This window comes from Prionailurus bengalensis, chromosome C2, assembly GCF_016509475.1.
Source record: "Prionailurus bengalensis isolate Pbe53 chromosome C2, Fcat_Pben_1.1_paternal_pri, whole genome shotgun sequence".
In the NCBI taxonomy this organism is placed as follows: domain Eukaryota; kingdom Metazoa; phylum Chordata; class Mammalia; order Carnivora; family Felidae; genus Prionailurus; species Prionailurus bengalensis.
The window spans coordinates 104938318-104953203 of NC_057350.1; the positions used below are offsets into that span (position 1 = coordinate 104938318).

The following is a 14886-nucleotide window of genomic DNA, read 5'->3' on the forward strand; positions in this document are numbered from 1 at the left end:
AAATTGAGGGACAAAGACAAAAGACCCACAGAAGAAAATAATCAGTTGGGGAATATGGGTAAAGAGTTTAAGCCACAAGGAGGACTTTGTCTTACCACTATAATAGCATTTATTATTTTAGGCCATTATTATTTGTTTATATGCCTGCCTCTCCCACAGCCTGTAACTTCCTCAGCATAGGGATCCCGCCTTGCATTTCTGTATTCACAGGACTAGTATAGAATAGATACTCAATATGAAAGGATGAATCAATAAACAGTAGAATATAAATGAATGGAGTCCACAGGAAAAAAAAAGAATATTACATATATGAAATTCAGAAAATGATACGGTCCCAAAAGACAAGAGATGATTGATTGGCTTTTGCATTATACTTTTAACACAACCATCTTAACCACACCACTTAGTCCCAGAGCTAACCTTGACGATCCAACCAGAAACACAACCAAAACAATTTTAGTTGTGTATCAAAACAGGAGTTCTGTTTTGTTTTTTAATTCTAAACTTCTAATTTTTATGAATAATGGTTAAAGTCCTAAGAACTGTAAGGGCTAAAAATGAAATGTGTTGAATGTTATGGAAAGTATATCTAAGAGTTATGGTAGTATAATTTGCAGGACCCACATTGTCAGAACTTTAAAGAATATAATTAGAAAAGAAGAGACCATGACCTTCTGGAAGCAAAATTTCCATATTTTCTCTGGAAACCAAAGACATTTTTTAAAGAGAAGTGTAACATAAATAATATTAACTTCTTTTTTTTTAGTGGTAAAAACTTTAAAAATTCAAAATTCAGGGTTTTTGTTTTGGCGAAGTAAAGGATAGGAAATTTAGAATCAAACCTCAAAACGCTTTTGGAAAGGAGTTTCAGAAATTTGTTTAAAATTATTAGAAAGGAAAGTATTACTGCTCAACACACACAAAAAATTTAAGCAGGTTCACTGCCATCTAGGATGAAATAAATGTGGAGAAGGAGATTTAATAAGAAGAAAAGGATCAAAGGAAGTAGAAAATCCAAATTTCTAAGGCTAGTATTCAAGGCCTTCCGTGATCAGGATTCAATGAATGGCTCTACTCTTATCTTTCACTGTTCCCTATTTACCCTCTGTGACACCCAGACAGGTATATTCTAAAAAGACCTCACCTTGTATGTTCCACCACTTTTACCACTGTATGGAAGGAGGAGGAAACTGCCATCCAGAGAAGAGTCTAAGGACAGTCCCCAGAGATACACCAAGTGGCTCTGGCTCCTTCAAAATGAGTTCCCTGAATTTCAGGTACACATGAGCAAACAGGAGTAAATGTTTCCCAGACCCCAGTCTTCACTTTTAAACTAGCTGAACCACATAATGGTCAAGATATCTATCTGGTTTACACACAAAAGACATTTCTAAGGTCTGAAAGAAAGATCTCTCTAAATAACTTGGCATTGCCTGCTTAGCATTCCAAGACCACCTAAAAATCCAGTAACCTTACTAATTGGGTGCACGCTAACTTGACACTGCTATCAGTAACTGATGTATGTGGATTCATAATTATAAACATCTATTTATGTAAGGAAAGTCCAGGTACAGGCAGAGAAAGTTTAATTAAAGTTTGACATTACATGTCTCTTTATTCTGAATACTACAAAAAGAAGAAACATTTTGTTATCATCTGTCAAAATGAATTAAATTGGAAACAAATCCAGTGCCAACTATCTTTAGTTTCACAAATACTTTATATCAAAATACTCTTGCTAATGCTCACAATGTATGCACCTTACAGGTTATTTCACTGACAAAATTTCAACCTCAAATAAATTATTTTCAATACCCATTCAGCATAACCCAAATGTATCTCTTATTGCTCAATACTTCCCAGCTGTATAAATGATGGTAAAAATGATTTTGAATATTTTAATGATTTTAATATTTTTCTACATTACAGTTGGCCAAGGTCAAATATAACTGATACTGGGATTATCTTCCCTTTGATATTTTCTATTATCTATTCCACTGGTGCAGTCTATAACATGAATAATTAAATCTAGGTTGATTATTGGGAAAGGCAAAAGTTCATATTTTCACCTCTATCTAGATCTACTCAGAATTTTAGAAAGATTACGATGATATATTCTTACTGCAGGCAGAATAGATAGAACATTCTAAATCTTATAGATGAAGAAGAAAGGACAAAGTGGGCTGGATGATGGCCTCCAAAAAGAGAGGTCCACACCCTAATACCTGGAATCTGTGAATACTGCCTCGTATGACAAAATATGTGATTGCATCAAAGATCTTGAGGAATTTAGTGGGTCCTAAATGTAGTTAGAAGGAGTTTTCAGACAAGAAGTTGATATGACCACAGAGGCAGAAATTGGGAGTTGATGCAGCCACAAGCCAAAAAAATGCCAGGAGCCACAGAAGCTGGAAGAGTCAAGGAACAGATGTTTTCCTAGAGCCTTGATAAGGAGCACAGCCTTGCCATCACCTTGATTTCAGACATCCAGTCTCCAGAACTGTGAGAGAATAAATTTCTACTGTTTAAAGCCACCAACTTTATAGTGATTTGTAACAGCAGCAACAAGAAATTTATACAGTATCATAAAGAATATCTGTTTTCAGTTAATTGGGGAAAAGACGCTGCTTTGGGTGAACTCCAAAGAAAAGAAAACACAGGTATCATTGTATTATAAACAGAATTCTACAATAAACCTTTAGAGATGACTGTGCACGGAATACAGTTGGGAAACTACAACATTAAAAGCATAGTTGCTGACTGACAGTGAAAAATTGGGAACCTTCCCACCAGTTTGTTTAAAGAGGATGAATTGGTTTTTGCAGCATAAGGGTCTGACTTTTTACATTAGGGTCACATCCTTCTTTGGATGATCAAGATAAAATTACCAACCCAGTGTATCCTAAATCAATAGATTATCCAACTATAACAATTTTATCTGCAGCGGGGGAACAAAGACAAGAATGGGAGAAGATCTTTCTTGGTATCCTTTTTCACAAAACTCTGTCAGGAATTAACACACTCCATTAAAAGAGAGTTTTACTTTTAAAGAGTAAATATTTTCCTTAATTGCTCTGGAGGGAAGAGACTACATAAATATGTGATTTTTTTTTTGTAAGACATAATACTACACAAGAAATCTCAGATGCCCCAGTTGCCCTGATTGTCCTGGATGCTCAGCTGCCCCAGCTTCTCTAGCTTCTCTAGATGTTGACATAAATTCTACTACTCAAAATGGTTTCTTATCAACAATTTCCTTCTGACGAAGGATAATAGAGAGCATCTTCCTTTATGAAACACTTGTCATGAACATTAAACTCACAGAGTTTAATACATCCTAACTAATCTTCATTTGCTCTGAAGATTAAAGCTGAATTTCACTTGACGGTTCACAAAATGATTATAAACAGAGAGGACTTTTTCTTCGTCAGAGAGTTCTAATTATCTATCCCACAGGGGGGAAATCGACACGACATCAAAAACAACAATGAACTCATTTTCTACCAAGAGCAAAACGAGGACTGACACTTGAAAGAGTGGAAGATCTTGGCTCACAGGAGACAGGCTCCGGCCGGGGCCACTCTAAGGAAGAAGGGCAGTGTGTGTCTAGGTACCTTATCACAATCCTCTTTTCCTTTGGATTTCCTGGCTTCCCTCTCCCCATTCCCTGAATATCTGATCTCTCCCCCTAGCTAACCAATGTTCCTACAAGGCACTTTACCCAAGACATCCCCTTATAAAAAGTCTTGTTCTCAAAAACTTATCTCTTTTCTTCCCCCATCAAAGTTTCATGTTAGATGTTCCAACAAATCCTTTCAATATTTTGATAAGCTCTTCTTCTCAAAGATGAAGTGTTTACTTCTCCCAGGAAGATCTAACTTCCTAAAAGGAATAATTTACCTCAACTTAGAAAGTATTGTGCTGAACCAAATTACCCTTGCTAAGCAGCCATGGAACCTACTAGCAGAGGTAAATTACTTCTAAGAAAAAACAGGCATTTGAATTGCCCTTTTTCACATAGGTTGGTCTCAAGTTTGGATATAGTCCTCAGTTTTCCAAAGGAAAAAAAAAAGTCACTGCTTTAATGCTTTTTTAAAACCTTAGAGGACAGACAATCAAAAATACACCTACTTTGGGGTACATGGCTGGTTCAGTGGGTTAAGTGTCTGACTTTGGCTCAGGTCACGATCTCGTGGTTCATGGGTTCATGCCCCGTATCAGGCTCTGTGCTGACAGCTCAGAGCCTGGAGGCTGCTTCGAATTCTGTATCTCCCTCTCTCTCTGCCCTTCTCCCCTCTCAAAAATAATACATAAACATTAAAAAAAATTAATAAACAATACACCTGCTTAAATAAATACAGATTAACAAGAGGCAGGTATTGTCTTTAATTTGTAACCATCTCTGATGGCAGAGGCTCTCCCTGTGGTTTTCTAAACAAGACCCCATCACACCACTCCCATATTTAAAATAAATCCTGCCTACAAGATAAGTGAAATTTAACATCTGTCAGCTCTTACAGCTGTATAATACTTCAAATCCTTTGTGACAGAAGGAAGAGAATAATAAATGTGTAGATTGACAATCTTTACAAGGATGGCTTTAGAAAGGGTTGGGCACTGGGAATGGAAGGGACATAGAAACCCTTGCAGGAATGACTATAGAAAGTAATTAGTCTCTGACAAGTGTAGGGAAGGACAGAGAGAGAATAAAGACAACTATGACAAAAAAGCAGACTTCCTTAAAGTGAAGTAAGCTCCCTCCTCCCATGAAATCAGCAGTGTAAATAACCATGACATAGAGTGAGCTAAGCAGCCCAGAAAATATTAAAACTGCCCTTGATTCCAGCCCAAGCTCTGTGGCAAGCAGGAGAACACAGGTCTCCTGGAAATAGCAGACGCCTGTGTCTGCCACTCAAATATGGCGTATGCTGGATGTGAGAGAAGGTCTAGAGAACATTCCTTAATGGGCATGCCATGTGGCTCTGTTAAAGACCCAAGTCTTTCTAGGTCTAGGGCAGTCCAGAGAATTCTAAAGCAGTCCATACCAGCAGAGAAATCAAGAAATAGTACATGTGTAGTTCAGGAGGAAAAAGACAGATTTCTGGTCCAGAAATGTCAGGACCAGAAAACAACATAAATATTTAATGTTTGATATATGCCCATATACTAGTCTGATGTTCAAAATGAAATCACTGGGCTGGACAATGTCAATCTCTCTACCCTCCCACATGAACTCTCCACTCTGCAGCATTACCGGAGGGAGAAGGCAATAGCTTTGGAATATCAAAATTAATTTGCAAAATATCTGGGAATAAAACTGAGAGGTCTTCTTGGTTAATTTGAAAGGGATATGTGAGGAAGAAGGATTGTAGAGAACTGCTAGGTTGCTAGCTTCAGTAAATGAGTAGATGGTGGTTTCAGCAAATGAGAGACAGAAAATGAGAACACAGGAGAAGAATTAATTCAGCAGGAAAGAAGGGAAATTTCATTTTAGACATGTAGAGTTTGTGAGGCTTTGAACTATCCTGGCAGCAATGCCAAGGAGGCAACCACAGAGATGAGAAGGATGCTCACTCAAAAGGACTGAATTAAGGACCCCAATCTGGGGATTATGGTCAGAAAACAGAAACAGGGAGAGTGGCTGAGATGCTCCAGTGCAGTGTAGAGAAGGATGGGAGCCAAAGACACAACCTGGGGACACCAACTTAAGATGCAGTCAGAGGAAGAGGAGCCTGTAAAAGTGTGATGGTTGACATGAGAAAATGTGAGAGAGGGCACTGTTCCAGAAATAAGAGCGTAAAGAGCTTCAAAAGTAGAGATGTATAACAGTGTCACATCAGCGGAGAGCTCCAAAAAGATAGCATTGGGGTTAAAAAAGTACATTGGATTTGGACCTAGGTCATTGTTGACTTGCCAAGAACAATTTCAGTACTCTGATGGATGCTAGAAGCCTAACTGAAATGCATTGAAGAGGGAATAAGAAGTACCAAAAGCTCAATTTATCCTGATATTAAAAAAAACTACAATGCTTCAAAAAACAAAATTATCTGCACTACTATAGTCCACAAATCTGTGTCATCCAAAGTTCATTCATTAATTCAACAAAACATTTATTAAATATCCACTATGTGTTACAATCCATATGATGTACCAGAATACAAAGATGAATAAAAGATGAGCCCTGCCTTTGAGGCATCTACAGTTACAAAGAGACGTACATCCATTACCACCTCTCTCTACCTAACCAGACCTCCTGTGATTCTATAATAATACACCATGGCAATTACAGCAACAGAGACAGGAAGAATGTACCTGGGCAGCATAATAATAGGGAACACATGGACAGAAATTATGTGAGCCAGGAATGGAGGGGGGGGGGGGGGAATCTGATAGTACAGGGCAGATCGGGTTGATAGTAGGAACATTCCAGGAAAAGAATATGAAAAGGGTTAGATATTGAACCAGATCTGTGAGATGTTTAGTACAGTGTGAAGTGACTTCATACCAATCTAAGGATTGAGGGGTAGGGCTCTGGAGTTTGTTGGGTTGTTTGGTTCTGTATTTGTTTGTTTGGATATGCCAGAACTCCACAGTTAGTTTTTAGGAAGAATTGCTAGTGGCAAAAGAGAACATGTGTTAAGAAGGGTTCCTGGTATCATATCTCTTATCAACTGAGATCAAGCACAACATTTATTTGATGTCTAATGTATTTCATACAGATTTTGCATTCTACCCATTATGTATTTTTTATATTAATCAATATCTTCAAGTTAATATAAAATATTGGTGCTTCTCTAAAATGTTTAGGTAGAATAGATGGTACAAAAAGATGTGCAAAGTTACCCACACACACAAACCCCTACCCACCCAGCAAGGTTATATTCATAACTTTGAATGAGTCTCATCCATTAACTTGAAAGATGACCTCTGACTGTAGAAACCAAGAGGGCGTTTTAAAGAGGGAAGCAGAGTGATATCTGTTTTTAGGAATACAAGTTTGGATCCATGATAGAAGATGAAGCACTATCACACTGAAAGTTTTAGATTTACATGCTTTGCTTAAAAGTATATTACATTACCTTCAGTTAAAACTTTTGGTATATTTATTCCTCCCTTCCAACTAGTGTTTTTGAAATCTTAAATCATACTGTTATAATAAGTATCCTATTATAAACCACCTCTAATCTGTTTTTGACATGTAAAATTAGCAAAAATAAATCAAAAGGGATTGACAAATAATCAACACAACATTCTAGGATTAGTGGTGATCATTGCACAACTTTGTGAAATACTAAAAAACACTATTTGTACACTTTAAAAAGGTAAATTTTATATGTGAATTATAAAATTGCATGCCAATAAAAAATCTTTTAAAAAGAATAGCAAAAGCACTATACACATTGTCAAAATATACTTTATAACTAACAACTGATTTCGCTGATAACCCACCTCTAGGATATATAATTCTCAGTTATTCAGCTATTCTAAATAAAAGGAGATTGTTGTACTTTTAAAGCCTTATCTTATGTGCCAAAATCTTTTTTGAAATATGTCTTTCAAATTGAGCAACCTAATGATACAAATTTTTAAAGGAACACAATGAAGTATACAGTATCTAATGCATGACTGCAAAACTTAAGAGAAGATGGGTAATTTAATGGGGCGCCTGGGTGGCTCAGTCGGTTAATTAAGCATCTGACCTCAGCTCAGGTCATGATCTCATGGTCTGTGAGTTCGAGCCCCATGTTGGGCTCTGTGATGACAGCTCAGAACCTGGAGCCTGCTTCAAATTCTATGTCTCCCTCTCTCTCTGACCCTCCCCTGCTAATGTTCTCTCTCTCTCTCTTTCTTTCTCTCTCTCTCTCTCTCTCTCCTTTCTCTCTCTCAAAAATACATAAACATTAAAAAAAATTTTTTTAAAAGATGAGTAATTTCAAACAAACATAAAGTGTCTGCAGAGATTTCCTAAGACAGAAAGGCCAAACTTTCATGAAACAGAAATTTGTCTTAAAGCAAAATAACTGCAAAGAAAGAGGCAACAAAACCACATGGAAAATTTATTTTCTATTAATGAGGTGTAACTGTACCATATGTGCACCAACTGTTCACAAACAACCTAATAAAAAGCCATGGATGAACAAAGTTCCAGGCAAAAAGACTTGAAATGTGAAAAGCCAATTCTTTTCTTTTTTTTTATTCTAGTTCATTATTTTAGCTTGAGGTCTTTAGAACTGTTAAAATAATACATATGTTTTCATCTTCAAGGAGAAACTTCCTTTCCATTTTCTCTATTGGGAGGTAACCTTACCAAATGTTATTCCATTTGTAAGTCTTTTAAGTGACATTATCAAGTACCTTTATGACAAGAAATTGGTATTTCTGATTTTAATCCTTATATTTTTATTTTGGCAAGAAGTATTATCTTCCTTTTGCAGGTAGAAAACTGAGGTGGTACAGCCACTTATTAGATTCTTGATATCCCCACTTCATCTCAGATATACTTCTTTCTCAGAAGAAAAACCAGCTTGAAGTCTGACTGCATATGGGACAGTTAGATTTTAACCAAAAATTGTATTTGAGTTCAACAAATAGTACTGGCACAACTGGACATAACTTTTAGAAAAATAACTGAAATGGATCACAGATTTACATGTAAAATATAAAGTTATAAAACTTTAAAGCATAAGATATATGATGAATAAGTTCTGGGATGTAATGTATAGCATGGTGACTATATTTAACAATACTGTATAATGTGAAATTTGCTAAGAGAGTAGATCTTAAACGTTATCACTCCAAAAATAAAAGTAATTATGTGAGCTGACAGAGGTGTTAACCCAACCTTACCATGGTAATCATTTCACAATACATTTGTGTATCAAATCTTTGTCCTTGTACACCTTAAACTTACACAATGTTGTATGTCAATTATATTTCAATAAAACTGAAAAAATTTAAAGCATAAGAAATATTTACACCATATATATAAATTAATTCCAAATGGACCACCAGCCTAAATTATAAGAGTTATGACTATAAAACTCTTAAAACATTGGGGTAATTTTGTGACTTTGGGTCAGGTAGTGGATTCCTAGATACAACACCAAAAGCACACAAATGAACAACAACAACAAAAAAAGATAAATTGGATTTCAGTGGAATTAATAACCTTTGTGCTACAAATGACACCATCAAGAAAGTGAAAAGACAACCCAAAGAATGTCAGAAAATATTGGTAAATCATCTATCTGATAAGAGATTTATCTCCAGAGTATATGAAGAACTCTTACAACTCAACAATAAAAAAATAATTAACTCAATTTTGAAATGGGCAAAGGATCCAAATAGATATTACTCTGAAAAAATATATATATGTATAAAATGTGCATATATATATATATATATGTGTGTGTGTGTGTGTGTGTGTGTGTGCATGTGTGTGTGTGTGTGTGGGTGTATATATATTTTCCCATTAGAGAAATGCTAATTAAAATCACAATGAAATATCACTACATACTTATCAGATAAGCTAAAGTAAAAACAAAAAACCAGTGATAATACTAATTCTGGCGAGGATTCAAGAATGCAGAGAAACTGGATCGCTCATACTTTGCTTATAGAAATGTAAAATTCTACAGCCATTCTAGGAAGGAGTATGGCTGCTTATAAAACTAAATGTGTCTCTTATAAGACCTAGCAATTGCACTCTTGAGCATTTATCTTGCATACAAGAAAACTGACATCCACACAAACAAAAAGCTGTACACAAATGTTTATAACAGCTTTAAAAGTATTAGCCAAAACCTGACAACAATCCAAATGTCCTTGCAGTGGGTGAGTGGTTAATCAAACCATAGTACATCCATACCAAAGAATAGTTCTCAACATTAAAAAGGAATGAACTGTTGATACATACAACTTGGATGGATCTCAAAGGAATCAGGTGGAGTGAAAAAAAAAGAAGCCAATTTCAAAAGCTCACATATGCAATTACCTCAGTTAATAAAAAAAAAAAATCCTGCACATCAGATTTATGTATTTTCATAAACATCTCTGTGAAATAGGACAGGTACCTAGAGCCTGGGGGATTAGCTGTTCTTTGTCCTCCTGTGGTAAATGACTAAGACTTAGTCTAGGCGCAGAATGTTTGCCCAAAAAAAAGAAACATACTGCATGATTCCATTTATACAGTATTCCTGAAATGGCGAAGATGGAGAACAGATTAGTGATTGTCAGGAGTTAGGGAAGGAGAGTGGTGGTTAGGGCTAAAAGGGTAACACAAAGGAGTCTTGTGTTGATAAAGCTGTGCTGTATCTTGACTGTGATGTGATCACATGAATCTATACATGTGATAAAACTGCACAGGACCACACACACATACATATACACACTCACACGGGTACATGTGAAACCAGTGAAATCTAAATAAGCACTGTGAATAGTGGTTGTATTGTTGTACTACAGTCATGCAAGATGCTATTCCTGGGGAAAAATGAGTGAAAAGTATGTAGGATATCTCTATTATTTCTTACAACCGCATGTGAATCTATGATTATCTCAAAATTAAAAATAATAATAATAATAATAATCCAGTTTAAAGACCCAAATAGATAGATGATGAAAAACAGACAAAAGTTTTTACAATGGCAGATCTGAGTACAAAAAGGATATTTTCAGATATGTGACAATTGTTTTTATATGTTTGTTGTTATGTGATTATGGCATACATTTTACTGAGCCTGACCCTCAGAATTCTAGCAGTGATGACCAGTATAGGTATCTGTGACTGCAAAGCAGAAACTGACACAAAGTGTATGTCAATGGAGGCTGTGAGGTGAGACTCTGTTGAGATCAAATCCCAAATTCTAAGACCTCATAACTACAAAAAAGAATAATGGTAATGCTGGACTGAATAATTACAAACAAAATCTTAACCTTTTTAATTAGAAAGTCAAAGTGCTTTATAGTACATTAAAAACTGAGGATAAAATATTCTATCTTAAGAGTCTGGTCAAATGGTAACACATTTATGGAATATTTAAAATGTTTACATACCATCATAATTGGTTTTGTTTCCATGGGGACACTGGAAACACTCAGGTCATAAAAGCACACTGAATACCTTGGCAGAAACTGTTGGTTAGCCATCAAAATTTCATCTTCCCCTCTTCCATGTAAAGACCAGCCAGGGAAGACTACATTTCCCAGCCTCCACTCCAGCCAGGAATGGTGCTGTGACTAAGTTTTGGCCAATGGAATGAAAGTGTAAGTATCACATGATAGTGTCTTAGCATGTTCCTTGAAAGACTCCTTTGATCACTAAGGATTTTTTCTTTTTTCTTTCTCCTAGCTCAAGATCCTAGGCTCTGAACACATCCACATCTTCTAGGATGGTAGAAAAGGAAATAAAATACAGGGGAAAAAATGGTAGAGCTGAAAAAGAAGTCAAACCCACCCAAATCCCACCACCAACAATAGTAATAGCTACTGTTTTACTGAGTGCCTAGTATTGCTCTAAGTTATCTATTTTTATCTTCATAACAACCCTGTAAGTATTATTCTCCATTTCAAAGATGAAGCAGCTAAGGCTCAGAGAGGATAAAGGCCTGGAATCTGAGGTGACACAACCATCAATCTCCCTTTATGCCCACAGACTCTCTCCACATCCTCTACTCTGTATCTCAGCAGGTCTCAGAAGGTCTCTAAGCTGAGATACCCTTAAAAGTCTATGTGTGTTTTTATCCATTTTCTGTCACTGTGAGTTTCCAAATAAATTCCACTTATATAGAGAGAAAAGAACCTGCTTTGAATTCTACCCAAGGAACTTAGAAAATGATGTGTAATCATAGTAATACACTCAGGTCACTCAGTTTGAATGGCAGAGGGGGGCGCTGACACCAGGTTTCTCTGGCTCCAAAGCATGTATACTATGATCTGTTCCCCTGTATCACAATTGCTACCAATGTGGTCACTGTCATTTAGAACTTAATTTTAGGGGACACCTGGGTAGCCCAGTTGGTTAAGTGTCTGACTCTTGATTTCAGTTCAGGTCATCATTTCACGATACGTGAGATGGATTCCTGCATTGCGCTCTGCTCTGACAGCTCGAAGCCCACTTAGGATTCTCTCTCTCCTCTTCTCTCTGCCCCTCCCCCTCGCGAGTGCGCTCTCTCTCTCTCTCTCTCTCTCTCTCTCTCTCTCTCTCTCTCTCTCAAAATAAAAATAAGCAGGGGCACCTGGGTGGCTCAGTCGGTTGAGCGGCCGACTTTGGCTCAGGTCATGATCTCACAGCTCGTGGGTTTGAACCCTGCATCGGGCTCTGTGCTGACGGGTCGGAGCCTGGAGCCTGCATGAGATTCTGTGTCTCCCCTCTCTCTCTGCCCCTAACCCACTCACATTCTGTCTCTGTCTCTCTCAAAAATAAATAAACACTAAAAAATGAATAAATAAATAAATAAAAATAAACATTACAAAAAGAACTTAATTTTAAATATTTAAAAGTCTAACTTCTACCAATGGCTCATATTTCAAAAAAATTTTTAATCCTGTTTCAATAATTTGTGAGGTATGAAATAGGAGGACTAGGAATAAAATTTTTTTTTTAAGAATTATTACCCAATATTTGGAGAAATTCCTTTATAGGTATCACTTTTTATAGTGGAAGCCAAAAAATACTCTGGAAAAAAGGAAGGAAGAGGAATCTAAATATTCTTAGCTCTGAGTTATATGCCTTTTGAGTCTGAAAGAGCCAGACAAATATTTAAGCAGAGAAGAAAAAACACATATACTTGCAGTCAAATGCTGAGTTAGAAGTAGGCCACATCTCATTTTTCTATCCCAAAGTGCTTAATTTAGAATCAGATTTTAAAAACAATCCTCCACAGGCCAGGTTTGGCCCTTCCAGTTGGCACCTGGACATCAAACTCTTATGACAATCTGGAACAACTGAAAATAGCTTTGGGCATTCAAACTATCATGCAGTAAGGAAGGTCAAATTTGAATTAATGTATTTTAAGACTGAAAAAAAAAAAAAGGTTTTATACAGGCCTTAAAAGAGAACAGGAAAAATAAAGGGAAGAATGAAAATGAAACAGCTAACCCAACTTATATTCCCATCAGAAATGAAGACAGAAATGCTCACACTTCTCTTTACCACTGTCTTCCATCGTAAGGCAGCTCAGTTCAGAGCTGTGCACTGTTTCTACTCTAACTACAAAGCCATGTCTTGCATTTTCTACTTCTTTTTATTCAGGAACCTTTACTATTTATCCATTTTCTACAGAATAAAGTCCTAATTCCTTTGCCTGGTGTTCAAAGCCCTTTCCAATTTGAATTCAACCTACCTCTCCAGTTTTATTTTCCATTATTCACCTTCATGAGTCCTCTATTAGAGCCAAATAGATCCACTCACTGCTGAAAAGGCAGACACATTCTGGCTTAGCTGCCTTTGGTACCGCCACCAGCATCCCGACTAATCTCCTCCACCTGGCTGAATCCTTTCTGTCCCCAGGGACCAGCTCAAGGCCCAGCTCCTGCAGGAGTGCTCCCCAACTACCTCAGGAGGCAGAAAACATCTCTCTCCTGTGAAATACTATACCAGTTATGTAATATTCTAAACCACTCATTTGGGACTCATCATAAACTCTCTCATTCTAATATTTATTTATCTTAATTCTATGTCTTACCTCCTCAAGTAGATCTTAAGTTCCCTGAGGGAAAGAACTTCAGTCTTCTTTATCCCTGTATTTTACGTAACACCTAATCAGGAATAAGTTAATGTTATGTGACCTTCAGCTAATAGGATTTTAAAGCACTCATGCAAGCATGTTAAGCAAATTGCTATTTATAAGTCAAAGGGAGGAATATATATCACCAGAAAACTTCAATACTTCATTGTTTGCACATTTCATAACATAATACAATAGTTCCTATAATCTCTTTAATCAAAATAAAACTACAGAAGTCCTGATGTGTTATCAAGCCAGGAAAAGTGTAACTACTGAAGACAAAGTTATTTTTGCACCTGCTGAAAAAGCAGCAATAAGTTTAATCGCATCAAGTAGGTTTCTCTGCTTGACTCCACATAAAATATGACTGTGCTGCACCCTGCAGTCTATGGAAGAAAAGGATTGTAAGAAAGCCTATTCAAAGACTAATCAATGTTTGGGCAGGAAATAATTTTCCTGCTGTTTTAAAACTACTAATCAATTTTCCTCTCAATATTGTCATTACACACTAAGAATACACAATTGAGTTGTACCTGCAATCACCATTTCATATTTGGAAATAGAGTTCTGCAATCACTTTCCTCATTTGAGAATTAAAGAAAATAATGTATCTATAAAACTATATTACTCTATAAGCTGATCTCTGATTTTCTGAAAATAATCTTTATTTGGCTAACCATCATGTTCATTGAGTCCTAGCTGTGAGAATATGGCTGAGTTCTAAGATAGGTCTTAAGAAGCAAATTCCCAACCTCTGTTTTAAGATGTGAACTATCAGGAGAAGAAACATACTAATAAAGGAAGTCTCGGACTCCGGGAATTCCAGGTTGACTCATAATATGATCCAAATTCCAAAATCCAGATTGCCAAGTTCCATTTCTGCCCAGGTCAATGCTGGGACAATTCCAGGTTCAAGTAGCTAGTAAGCAAACACTCCAGAACACTCAGGTAGATCTTATGGAACCCAATGTAAACTGTGATTCAACAAAAATTCTGAAAACTGATTAGATACATCTTTTCCCCCAGGAGAATTCCAGAAATACGTCAATTTCAGCGCAATCTTAAGGCCATGCTTTGCAAATATTTCATGATGTTTTCCAAAGGCACTGGTTGCCAAAGGAAACATTTTAAAGGAGCCATTAGCAAATGAGGTTGGGAA

At 36.5% G+C, this 14886-nt stretch overlaps 1 protein-coding gene and 1 long non-coding RNA gene across 2 annotated transcripts in view; one reads left to right on the forward strand and one right to left on the reverse strand.

The window, feature by feature from the left end:
* Window positions 1-14886, reverse strand: part of PPM1L (protein phosphatase, Mg2+/Mn2+ dependent 1L) — a 300744-nt gene that overhangs the window by 208867 nt on the left and 76991 nt on the right. The window lies entirely within an intron of this gene.
* On the forward strand, window positions 10008-11500 carry LOC122491778. The gene is made up of 2 exons (XR_006299440.1): window positions 10008-11265; window positions 11351-11500. It is a non-coding gene; the product is annotated as an uncharacterized LOC122491778 (long non-coding RNA).